Here is a 12,796-nt window from a genome sequence, read left to right on the forward strand (position 1 = left end):
GAGGAAGACCTGCTGCAGCCAAATAAACAAAGAAATAATATATATTTTTTTAAGTTGATAGAGTAGGAAGAGAATACAAGAGCATCTGTTTTAATATGAATAAAATCTCTAGTTATTATTAAGAAATGATTAAATTAAATTAACTTAATTTACTTACTTAAATTACTTAAATTAACATATCTGATAATTACCATTAAAAGTTATAGTAAGAAATAAATAACACTACTTATCTCTGGTAAGGAGAACTGAATGTCTGCAAGACAAAGTCAGGAGAGAGAATGTCACTGTATACGCTTTCGTACACTTACAATTTTGAATTATGTGAATGTAATATTTACTAGCAACAAAAAGTTTAAATGTTTAATAAAAAGCTTTATCCATTAGTTTCATGCTACTCTAACTCCTTATCTCATATCTGCCTGAGCATTTAAGAAGACAACTGGTGTGTCTGTCACTCTATTTATTTGTGGCTGTGCTGGGTCTTCGCTGCTGCTCAGGGGCTTTCTCTAGTTGTGGCGAGCGGGGGCTACTCTCTAGTTGCGATGCATAGGATTCCTGTTGTGGCGGCTTCTTTTGTTGCAGAGCACAAGCTCTAGAATGCAGGCTCAGTAGTTGGGGCACACAGGCTTAGTTGCTCCGCAGCATGTGGAATCTTCCCAGTCCAGGGATTGAACCCAGCTTCCCTGCACTGGTATGCATACGTGCTAAGTCGCTTCAGTCGTATCCAGTCATGTCCAACTCTTTGCAACCTGATGGGCTGCAGCCCACCAGGCTCCTCTGTCCATGGGATTCTCCAGGCAAGGATACTGGAGTGGGCTGTCATGCCCTCTTTCAAGGCTGCATTGCTAGGCAAATTCTTAACCACTGGACCACCAGGGAAGTTTTCCATTCATTTATTAATATGTGTTACTGTGTAACTGACTCTGTTATCTCCTCAATGAAGCTGGAAAACTTATTATCTCTTCCAATTGTCTGAAACCTACTACCCTAACACTTTACAATGCTGTGTAAACACTAGGCTTTTGTAGACTAAGTGTTCCATAGAAATTCAAATGCATATGAGGTATGATGAAACTAGGAAGTGTGAATCACGAGTTCAGATTTCAAACAGTATTCCCTTGAAACATTTAGAGGCCTCCAGGTAAAAAGCCATTTTGTGAATTCAAAAATCTCTCAGACTATGAATCAATTCCTCCCCATAATCTTATTTCATAGAGCAGCATTTAGAAAAAGCTGAAACCATGATGTAAGAGTTGGACTATAAATAAAGCTGAGTGCCGAAGAATTGATGCTTTTGAACTGTGGTGCTGGAGAAGACTCTTGAGAGTCCCTTGGCCTGCAGGAGATCCAACCAGTCCATCCTAAAGGAGATCAGCCCTGAGTGTTCATTGGAAGGACTGATGTTGAAGCTGAAACTCCAATATTTTGGCCACCGGATGCGATGAGCTGACTCATTTGAAAAAACCCTGATGCTGGGAAAGATTGAAGGCAGGAGGAAAAGGGGACAACAGAGGATGAGATGGTTGGATGGCATCACCGACTCAATGGACTTGAGTTTGGGTAAACTCCGGGAGTTGGTGATGGACAGGGAGGCCTGGCATGCTGTAGTTCATGGGGTCACAAAGAATCGGACACGACTGAGTGACTGAACTAAACTGAAACCATGATTCAGGTGTCAGCTACCTTCCAGAGAGCAGCCAGGATTCAAGGGAAAAAACAATTTCTTCCTTGAAGAACTGTTGCTTGATTTTTTTTTTTTTTGGCCTGACCCCAAGTGTTAGGCGTTGTATTTTACATTATCAGGCAGAAATGTGGAGCTGGTGAACTTTACACGTTAAACCCAAAACTCCTAATCCTCTTGGACATACAACATTTTCAAGGTTTTAGGGAGACAGTTTTAGGCTGAAAATAATGAACAACTCTCAAAAATTAGTTGCCTGTTGATGCACCAATCAGACGATGAACTGCCTAGAGCTGGAAGTTTCCAACAGGAGTATTGGATAAAATATTTTCATATTAACTGTAAAGTTGAACTAGAAAATTCCTAAGGTATATTCTAATACTAAAAGTTCCATTCAGTTCTCAGATTTTTTATAAGATGGAATCAAAGGGCAATTCAACAGTTTGCCTTGCCAGGCTCAGGAATACCACTAAATGCTGAAGCACAAAACACAAACAACCCAGCTATCTATCCTCTTGGTGCCAATTTGCTGATATTACTTCTAGTAAACTTAAAAACTAATCAAGCTCCTATCAACCTACTATCCTCCCAACTCGGCATTTATGTAAATACATACACGTACACATGTGCCAACTTATGACTTAAGAACAGGTTTGAGTGGTCTACAAAAACAAAGGATGATTTTTAGGAACCCCATTAGAGTACTCTCTTATTTCTATCATACGTGTGTGCTAAGTCGCTACAGTCATGCCAGACTCTTGGTGACCCTATGGACTGTAGCCCACCAGGCTCTTCTGTCCATGGGATTCCCCAGGCAAAAATACTGAAATGGATTGGCATGCCCTCCTCCAGGGGATCTTCCTGACCCAGGGATCCAACTCAAGTCTCTTATAAGTCTCCTGCATTGGCAGGTGGGTTCTTTACCACTGGCACCTCATGGGAAGCCCATTCTATCATACTGCTACTGCTAAGTCACTTCAGTCGTGTCCGACTCTGTGTGACCCCATAGACGGCAGCCCACCAGGCTCCTCCGTCCCTGGGATTCTCCAGGCAAGAACCCTGGAGTGGGTTGTCATTTCCCTCTCCAGTGCGTGAAAGTGAAAAGTGAAAGTGAAGTTGCTCAGTCGTGTTTGACTCTTAGCGACCCCATGGACCATAGCCTACCAGATCCTCCATCCATGAGATTTTCCAGGCAAGAGTACTGGAGTGGGGTGCCATTGCCTTCTCCAATTCTATCATAGGAGATAGTCAAATATTCATAAACAAAACCTTACACTTCCTGAAAAAATTTGTCCAAAACTAAGTCTGCTTTTCAAACTTTACTCCACGAATTCATTCAGAATTTTCAAACTTCATGTTATCATTTCCAAAAACGAAAATCATTATTCAGACTTACTCTATCTGGGACGACTACTTTGTAATTACTACTGCCATGCAACTTCAGTTTCTGATGCCATGTAATGGTAAACACTCCTGTGGTTCCTTATACAAAGGAAGGTGAGTGCAGCAACCTGAAAGGATGGAATAAACCTAAGTCCCAAATAACATCCATGAAAGGCCAAACCAACTGGGACCACTAACCTTTGGGTAAGGTGCTAGTTGCTGAAGTTTCTTTTCACTTGCTTCCTTCAACATCCTGAGACTAGAGACTAAACGGCTTTATGATGGCTTGAATAAATAACAAATTGGTAAGAGAACTGTGTATCATGAGAGCATACATAGTAAGATTGACTTGTTGAACTCATAAAAACCTATGCCCTATTAATGAGATTTATTCTTTGTATAAGTGAAATGACCTCTGACCACTATTTGTCATAGTTTCCTCTATGTAAATATCATCTCACATAACCCATTAGAGTCAAGTAGTGGATATTCACTGAACTTTAAAATCAGTGAAACAAAAAACTAGCTAAGCAACAATCTGTTACAGTGGAAGATCAATAAAGATTTCCTTTAAAAATGCTCAGTTCAGTTTAGTTTAGTTTAGTCGCGTCCGACTCTTTGCGACCCCATGAATCACAGCACGCCAGTCCTCTCTGTCCATCACCAACTCCCAGAATTCACCCAAACTCATGTGCATCAAGTTGGTGATGCCATCCAGCCATCTCATCCTCTGTCGTCCCCTTCTCCTCCTGCCCCCAATCCCTCCCAGCATCAGGGTCTTTTCCAATGAGTCAACTCTTCGCATGAGGTAGCCAAAGTACTGGAGTTTCAGCTTCAGCATCAGTCCTTCCAATGAACACCCAGGACTGATCTCCTTTAGGATGGACTGGTTGGATCTCCTTGCAGTCCAAGGGACTCTCAAGAGTCTTCTCCAACACCACAGTTCAAAAGCATCAATTCTTCGGCGCTCAGCATTCTTCACAGTCCAGCTCTCACATCCACACATGACCACTGGAAAAACCATAGCCTTGACTGGACGGACCTTTGTTGGCAAAGTAATGTCTCTGCTTTTTAATATGCTACCTAGGTTAGCCATAACTTTCCTTCCAAGGAGCAAGCGTCTTTTAATTTCATGGCCGTAATCACCATCTGCCTCAATAGTTAAAAGAAATTTTTTATGGCCAATGAGTCTTTGGTGTTCATTTACTTCTTCATAATCTTACTGTTTTAAGGGCTTGGAAAGACACTTGGTGCATACCTGCTATTATTATTAATCTTTAAGAACAAATTTAGATAATGATATAAAAAGCTTTTTCTGAATTGTAAAAAGACTCCTCCAATTAAAAATATTAAATTCCAACATATTATTCCAATAATTTTTATTTTAACTTACTTCTTTCTTCAACCAATACTTTTAGGATATTAGCTATCCAAAAAAAAAAAAAATTTTTTTTAAGAAAGGAAAACACTAACCCCAAACCTGTTAGCCAGTCTGTGTGACAGACAAAAAAACTTCCTAGTCATTGACTGAAAAGGAAATCAAACATTACATAGTCATCTACACCTGAATGTGTCCATGGCACTTTGAAAAGGCAAGGATGGGATGTGAGTTCTAAGGCTGGCTTTCACAATACTAGTTCATTGACATAATCTTGTCTTCTGAACTATTAAGATAACTAAACCAAATGTCACCATTTCTCAATGTTTCCTCCCACTTTAAAAACCATGACATCTTAAAGGAGATGTATTTCTGCTCTGCACTGGTTAACTCCAAACAAAACTTGTGAAACACAAATAAACTCAGGTGACTTCATAAACTAATACTTTGACATCTTTCTTATGTCATTTTACAATGTTTGCTAATTATCCTGAAATTCACAACAGTTCCTCCTGTTGTTAAAAATGAGGAAACTGAGGCAAGAGAAGTGAGTTGCTACTTTACAGCAAGCAGTGTCTCTCCAGACACTGCAAGCTGCTGTCCTGCCCTATTAAACCACAGTGCTTTTCTTAAAGGTTTAGTGGCTAAGTGGCTCTGACTCTTTGTGGCCCCATGGACTGTAGCCAGTTAGGCTCCTCTGTCCATGGGATTTCCCAGGCAAAAGTGCCTATCAAATAAAAAGGCACATGGAAAGCCTTCTCCTCACAGACATGCAAGACATCTCCACCAAGAAGAGACAAAGAAGAGAATTCCTATCCGTGCCCCCCAGAAAGAAGAAACCATAATACAAAGTAAGCACACTTCTCAATCTGCACTGTGGACAAGGGGATTAAAAAAACGAAAGAAAAGAGAGAATCGAGGGGGACCAACTTCTGAGACTGAAGACCACGTTATCAGGTTTATTCCGCACACTGGGAAATTACTGAAACACTGCTTAAGGAGAAATGGAATCAGAAATTCCGAGATTTCATTCTTAAACCCCAAAACAAAAACACCTGAAATTAAAGTATTTCCGAAACCTGTACAGTTGTTAGCTTATTCTTACTTGCTTCTATAAAACCCACAAAGCCTACTTGGAGTCCCTAGTGTTTAGAGCTGATTCCTAGTGTCCACCAGCGTCCACTTTCCCGCGTCCAATTCCAGAAGTACGGTTGGCGCTGACCCAGGCAGGATCTCCCTGCACGTTTTCCTCTGAAATACATTAGCCTCACACCACCTGGCGACGTCTTACCTCCGACAGCTTCCCGTGTTCAGTACCATAAACGTGAGGGAGAGAGTAAGAGCAGGCATGTACCTTTTACTACGTCCCTTACAGAAAATACTGAATAAAACTCTGGGAGCAGAAACTGGCAAGGGACACCTCGCCCGGCCCCTGGCTCCCACCACGATACAAAGACAGCAAAAGCAGAAAGCAGCCCGGGGTCTCTGCACCCCACAACCTCTCTCTCTCTCTCTGCAAGAGAGAAGCAGACTTTCAGGGCAACAAGACCCAGCCCTCAACACCCCCCTCCCACGTGGATCTCCTTCCTCTCCGCAGCGCAGGGTCGCACTGGAGACTGGGGTCTGGAAGGGATCAGACCACGCTGGGGCTGGCGCGGGAGGATGGGGGGACCCGCTCCAGACAGACACACCAGCCCCTTCCTAGAGGCCCTGGGCTGTACGTCTCCCGGTTCCGGGGTCAGAGCTCCGACGCCCGGAGACCCCCCGCCCAGATCCCTCCACGTCTTCCCCAGAGGAAAACGCGAAGCCCCAGAAGAACTGGGGGGAGAGCCGGGCTACCAAGCACCGGGTCAGGGCGGGATGGAGCCCGGGCCGCGTGCGGCGGAAGATGGGAGGCGGCCCTTCGCAGCCGCCGCCCCTCCCCGGGCCCCGGCCTCTCCCGGTCCCGAATCGCAGGCTGCGAGGCGGCCTTCCCCTCCTCACCTCAAGGCGGCGGCGGCGGCTGTGTCCCGCGGGTCCGGCGGTCCCGGACCCCTGCGCGGAGGCAGCTCTGGGCGGGAGGAGACGCCGGTAGCTCCGGCGATGGCTGACAGGCGCGCAGCACCAGGCCGGCCCGGCACACGGGGAGGGGCGGGGCTTCAGGGCTCCCGCCCCGCCCCGCCCCGCCCCCGCTCCCACCTCAGCCGGCGAGCCCCATGAGGTGACTACGTCCGGGGTTACTCGAGGCCGTTCACCTCCGACCCCGCTCCCCGCGGCGGCGCGGTCTGGCCGGCCACGCAGAGAGGCGCGGGCCCCAGGGCCCGGCGACAGCCAATGGGAGGACGGCGCGGGGCGGGGCGACGTGAGGCGATACGAATGGTCCGAGCGCCGCTCTGCCATTCGGGGCCCAGCGGCTAGAGGGCGGGCGGGTCCCGGGTGGCCGCCGGCCCTTTCTCCGGGGGCGGTGCCGAGCCGACGGCCCGGCCGGCTCCCCCTCCCGGCGAACCCGGGAATGGGGGAGTGGCGCGGGAGGCCATCCGGCTCGCGGCGTGGGAAGGCAGCCCTGGATCGAGCAGGACTGAGCGAGGCGGGCGGTGCGCAGGCCGTGTGAGGACCTTACCCTGTTCAATCCCCGTGTCCCGAGGATTATCGCGGAGGGTATCGCATTCATGAACTGCCCAGGATCACACAGGCTGGTTTCCCAGTTAGTGCTGGCAAACCAAGCCCTGTTCTGAGACAACATAACCGGCCTCGCTGGGTGGCCCGCCTCAAAGGAGTCTGAGGTGCTGAATCCTGAAGCACTTGAGGGGAAGCCTCGATGAAGGAAGCTCAGTAAGAAGGACAGAGTGCCAAAGGACAGGCTGCTGCGCCTGCCCCGAGCCTGGAAGGCAACAACTCCCGGCTTCTTGGAAAGGAGCGTGCCTCCCCATCTCCACGGTGGTTAACCAGGTCTTTGAGAAGACAGCCGATTTCTCTAGTTTTGCCAGTTATTTTACAGCAAGACATTCATGGTGATTCTGTGTTGAAAATTAATAGTAACTGGAAAGAATCCAAACATATAATAAAACTATAGAGCAGGAGAAAAAGAAAATTAGAGAAAATTGCACTTGAGAAGAAACTGAGTTTAACTCTTTCCAATCCTACCCAGGGTACTCTTCTGAACTTCCAACAAGCTTGTGCTAAAGGCCAAGAATGGTACAAAGGATGACAGTTTGGTGGAAAGAAGTCCTGAGCCAGGGGGCAAAGAGTGAACAGGGTAGAAATACACAACCTGAGGTCAGAAGTTCTTGGAGGGATGCAGAAGCAGGAAGATAGGAAGGTTGGTCAACAGGGAAGAGTATTCTAGAAGCCGTCGTCATACCTTTAGGTGGTGACTTCTCCAAGAGTTTACCAACCTACTTGAAGAGAATAGACACTGGAAACACATTCAGAAGGAAAATGTGGACTTTATATAGAGCAGTCACCCAAGCTTCACAATAACTGTCATTAGATGCACCTGTCAGTTGAACAAAGAGAGGAGAATCAGAATATAGAGATAAGTGAGCACAGCCTTACCATTTAACAAGGGGTTTGACTTGATTGACTGAAAAAAAAAAAAGCCTGGAAAGAGGAAACTTTGTCTCTTCCCTATGAAGCTGCCATGAAGGAAGTGACTTTACAAAGAACTAAAAATCTTGAGGTTATTTGTCTTATTTTTCATCTACCTTTCCTAGTTCCTACTCCTTATAATAGATTCTTTCTTAGAGATGTTGCTGTTTATCAGCCTTAGGAATACTGCAGAATCAGGGGTTGTGCTCAGAAACTGTGTTTATGTGAACCTTCAGCAAGCCCTTACAGGTCTTGCTTTTGACCTCATTAAACATTTGAGGTAACTGAGCTCTGTAAAGTACTAGCCAAGGAGAGGCCTAATGAGCGAGCTACCATGAAAGAAAATGAAGGATGAGTTAAGATACACCAAGACTATTTAGATAGGATATAGTAATCTAATTATCATCATCAAATGACAACTGGACCAAGAGTAGGCAGAGAGCTGTGTCTTTAAGACTGCTCACCTGGAATTTCAACTCCGAAGTGTTGTTTTGTGTGGTGCATGCCGCAACCTGCCCATCTCCGCTATAGGCTCTTTAGCGCTGTTCCATGGGTACTTACCACACAAGCTTATGTCTGTAAGAAGTGGTGGAGGAGCATTAGAGGGTGGAGAGAACTTACTATACAAGACTAACAGGTGTGAGAGAGGGAGAGAGTGGCCCATTTCTAGGTGCCATAATGGCTGTAACAGACTGAACTGTGATCTAAATTGATATGAGTCTGAACCCTCAGCACCTCAGAATATGAGTATAGTTGGAGACTGGCTCTTTAAAGAGGAAACTGAACTGAAATAAAGTCATTAGGTGGGCCCTAATTCCAAATGACTGGGGGCCCTACAGGAAGAGGAGATTAGGACACAGATACACAATGAGGGAAGACCATTTGTGAATCACAATTGATGAAGGCTTTACCAGATGTGGCTGTTTTGCTAGAGAAGATGGTCAACTACAAGCCAAAGAGAAAAGCCTAAAAAGAAACCAACTCTGCTGACATTTTAATCTTGGACTTACAGCCTCTAGAACTGTGAAGAAATAAACTTCTATGGTTTAAGTCACCCAGTCTGTGATACTCTATCATGGCAGCCCTAAAAAAAACTAATACAAGTTTCCAAATACCAAATGGCTTCAAGGTTTTTTAAGAAGGTTAGATTAAGGTATCAGAGATTTCCCCTGAGCATTTCAACCTTAAAAATGGTCTGTCACCCTACTATGGGGGAAATAAGAAAAGCCTGAGGGCATATCTATCTTTAAGATATCCCAATCTAGTTGGGAAGACAAAATGAAACACCAAAACAGAGTGTCTAGATCTTGCTCTTTAATTGATAACCATGTAAGTTTTAGAAGACCGGAACATAAAAGGGGATAAATTCTCAAAACTAAGTCCAGAAATACATAAGCAGTATGTGTGTCACTCCAGGATATTTTGGCGCTTCATTGTCAATTCTACCTCAGTTTGCGGTAGTGTTTCTCAAAGTATGATGTGCCACTGGCCACCTGAAACAGAATCAGTCGGTGCTTGTTCAAAATAGATTACCCGCCCCACTTCAGACTTTTTTTTAGGCAGTAATTATTCACCCTGGAGTTAAAGAACAATAGTTTAGGATTTATCATTATTGTTCCCTCTCTGCTGTCAGTGTCTCCAATGAAGAACAGCATGTCCTACACATGCACAAACTAGACAGAAAAGTCTGGCAGGTCAGGCCAAAGTTGAACCAAGGTAGGAAAGAATGTGCCTGAATAGAAAAGGGACCCACAGGACTTCCCTGGTGGTCCATCAGTTAAGAATCTGCCTGCCAATGCAGATTGGTCCAGGAAGATCCCACATGCTGCAGAGCTACTAAGCCCACGCACCACAACTGCTGAGCCCACAAGCCCCACCGCAATGAGACGCCCATGCACTGCAACGAAGAGTAGCTCCCCACTCACTGCGCCTAGAGAAAGCCCACGAGCAGCAACCAAGAGCCAGCACAGCCAAAAATAAAAATAAATATAAAATATTTATCATTTTTTAAAAAGTAGATGGACCCTCAAACAGCACCATCTCCTGGTGGCTGTCTGGCCACAGTTCCAAATTCCTTAAATGGCAGAGTCAGTGATAGACTTTTAGAACAGTATTCTTGCCTGGGGAATCCCATAAACAGAGGAGCCTGGCAGGCTGCAGTCCATGGCGTCACATAGGAGTCAGACACGACTCAGCAACTAAACAACAGCACAACATAGGGGATATAATACGATGTTATTTCCCACTGGCCCCCAATACAGAACACTTACACTAATCTGGCTTCCAGCTCTTGCCTTTCTTATCTTTACTTTTGCTTATGCTGGCAAGCTTGTCCTGCCTCTTTCCTAATTTTCTGAATTTTTCTATAGTCTGTGGGAGTCCCATTTTCTCAAAGAAGATCTCTTTTATTTCTTCAGCTCCTACTGATGATCCTTCCTTTGAATTCTACTAGCAATCTGGTCACCACCACATGGTTCAGCATTTACTGGGCTAAAATTTCTTTGTGGGTATGCTGGTTTCAGCTCTCCAGCTGAATTTTAATCGTCTTAAAAGCAGAGAGCATTTGTTACACTTTGGTATTGCCCTCAATAGCTAGGTAGAGCTATTCATACCTCACTGACTGAAAACAAAGACTGGCTCTGTACCTCAGCGACCTCTCTGCTTCCAACGTCTGCTTGTCCGTCTTCAGGTCACGTCTGGGAGGCAAAAACCTCCAGAAGGATACTTCACAGATGGACAGACTTCAAGAGAGTCAGTGCCTTGACCAGAACTGAGGCTCTAGTCGTACGATAAGAGAAAAAAGAAGACAAGAAGGCCTGATCAGAACACTGTGTTCTTCGACTCTGGTCAGCCGTGCAGGTTTGTCCAGGGTTAAGAGCCTGAGGGAACTTCACAGCAAAAGGTCAGAAACCGTCCGCAGGGAAGGCCGCTTTATAAGTCTGGTCCTGATGATGAAAGGCAAGATTACACAACGAGAAAGACAGCGTTCGCCACAGAGGCTCCGCACAATGTTTTCACATGGACGCTTGGGTTTTCACAAGGCATTTCAGCTTCTCCTCCCTTCTTATTATCCAATCGCAGACACTTTCAAGGCCTAGCTGCCCTATCTATAATTGGCAGTCACCAAAACTTGGCTGCCTCTTGCGTGACACCTCCAGTATCTTTTCTTTGGGCTCTGCTGGGTCTTCCTTGCAGTGCGTGGGCTTTCTCTAGTTGTGGCACAAGGGCTTAGTAGCCCCGGAGCATGTGGAATCCTAGTTCCCTGACCAGGAATCATTCAAACGTGTCCCCTGCATTGGAAGACAGATTCTGAACCAGTGGACCATCAGGGAAGTCCCCAGTATCATTTTTTTTTTTAAAGCCCTTTCTAAGTCCTATGTACTTCATTATTAAATACCTAGAGAAATCTTAAAGTGGACCTTTATCTGAAGGCAGGGAAGCTAACCTGTTTACATCTTGCCTTTTCTTGGGATTCTGACATTTCACAGTAATCAGCTTTAGACGTTCTCATCTCTGACCTCACTCTACTGCAAGCCCATGAGAGTGCTCCCGGAGAGCTTCCTCCTGGTCCTGCCTTACTGACTCTTCAGTTTCTCCAGCATCTCTGTCTCTCCTGAGTCTGACTTAGCTTTCTCCTGCTACATGTTTAGACCTCACCTGTCTATCCCAAATAAATACCCTCACTCCCCACCACTACTATTATATGTTCGTGCATACTAAGTCGCCTCAGTCATGTCCAATTCTGTGTGACCCCATGGACTGTAACCTGCTAGGCTCCTCTGTCCATGGGATTCTCCAGGCAAGAATACTGGAGAGGGTTGCCATGCTCTCCTCCAAGGGATCTTCCCAACCCAGGGATTGAACCTGTGTCTCTTAGGTCTCCTGCATTGGTGTGCGGGTTCTTAACTGCTAGCACCACCTCGGAAGCACCTACTATTATGTATGAAACATGATAAATAATAAAACACAACGCTAATAATTTTTGAAGAGCCTTTACTTTCAAGGAAAACTGAACCATCACTCAACTTCCTTTCATCCTTTTCATCCCTTCAGTCTTCTTTAAAATAATTTTTAAATTTTTATTTATTTTTGGATGTGCTGGGTCTTTCTTGCTTTTCTCTAGCTGTGGCATGAGATCTTATTGTGATGGCTTCTCTTGTTGAGGCCCATGGGCTCTAGGGGGTTCAGGCTTCAATAGTTGTGGGACATGGGCTCAGTTTTCTGCCACATGTGGGATCCTCCCAGACCAGGGATTGAACCCATGTCTACTGCACTGGCAGGTGGATTCTTTACCACTGAGCCACCAGGGAAGTCCCATCCCTTCAGTCTTAAAGTTTCCCTCTCTTATAACTTGGAATAGAAGATTTCAGTATCCCTGCCTTTTTAAATCTCACCTCTAGTTAACATACTAGACCAGAAGGTTTATCAGTGGACCTGCTTCACTGATATGCCCAAATTTCTTAATGGAAATGAAAAGAAAGAAGTGGAAACCAAAAATGAGTGAAAATAAAATGTAATTTAAATCAATGAATGAGATGGCCATATCGATTGGCTAGTATAGTTCTGGGGGTGAATACAGACAAGCAGTCCTGAGAAGTACTGGTTCTTGGTATTGGCAATCTTAGCCAACAGCAAAGCAGGGAGGCTGCCTTCCCTGTGTTCTGCACTGTAAAGAGCTGAGCTCTTTAATCAGGTAAACCAGGTTTTACATCCTGACTCCATCACTTAATTAGCTCCATGACCTAGAGCAAATGACCCCCTTTCTGGGCCTCAGTTTCCTTGTCTAT

At 45.3% G+C, this 12,796-nt stretch overlaps 1 protein-coding gene across 3 annotated transcripts in view; it reads right to left on the reverse strand.

Annotated features, from left to right (window-relative positions):
• ACACA (acetyl-CoA carboxylase alpha) overlaps positions 1-12,796 on the reverse strand; it is a 277,348-nt gene that overhangs the window by 226,360 nt on the left and 38,192 nt on the right. Inside the window, exon 1 of one of the 3 annotated variants that reach the window (XM_061142724.1) lies at positions 6,426-6,554. The exons of 1 other annotated variant lie outside the window; for it this stretch is intronic. The gene's annotated coding sequence lies outside the window, so the exon portion shown is untranslated. Of the gene's footprint in view, positions 1-6,425; positions 6,555-12,796 lie in introns of those variants that run through there. One more of the 3 variants, XM_061142721.1, reaches the window with a different exon arrangement.

This window comes from Dama dama, chromosome 5 (genome assembly GCF_033118175.1).
Source record: "Dama dama isolate Ldn47 chromosome 5, ASM3311817v1, whole genome shotgun sequence".
In the NCBI taxonomy this organism is placed as follows: Eukaryota; Metazoa; Chordata; class Mammalia; order Artiodactyla; family Cervidae; genus Dama; species Dama dama.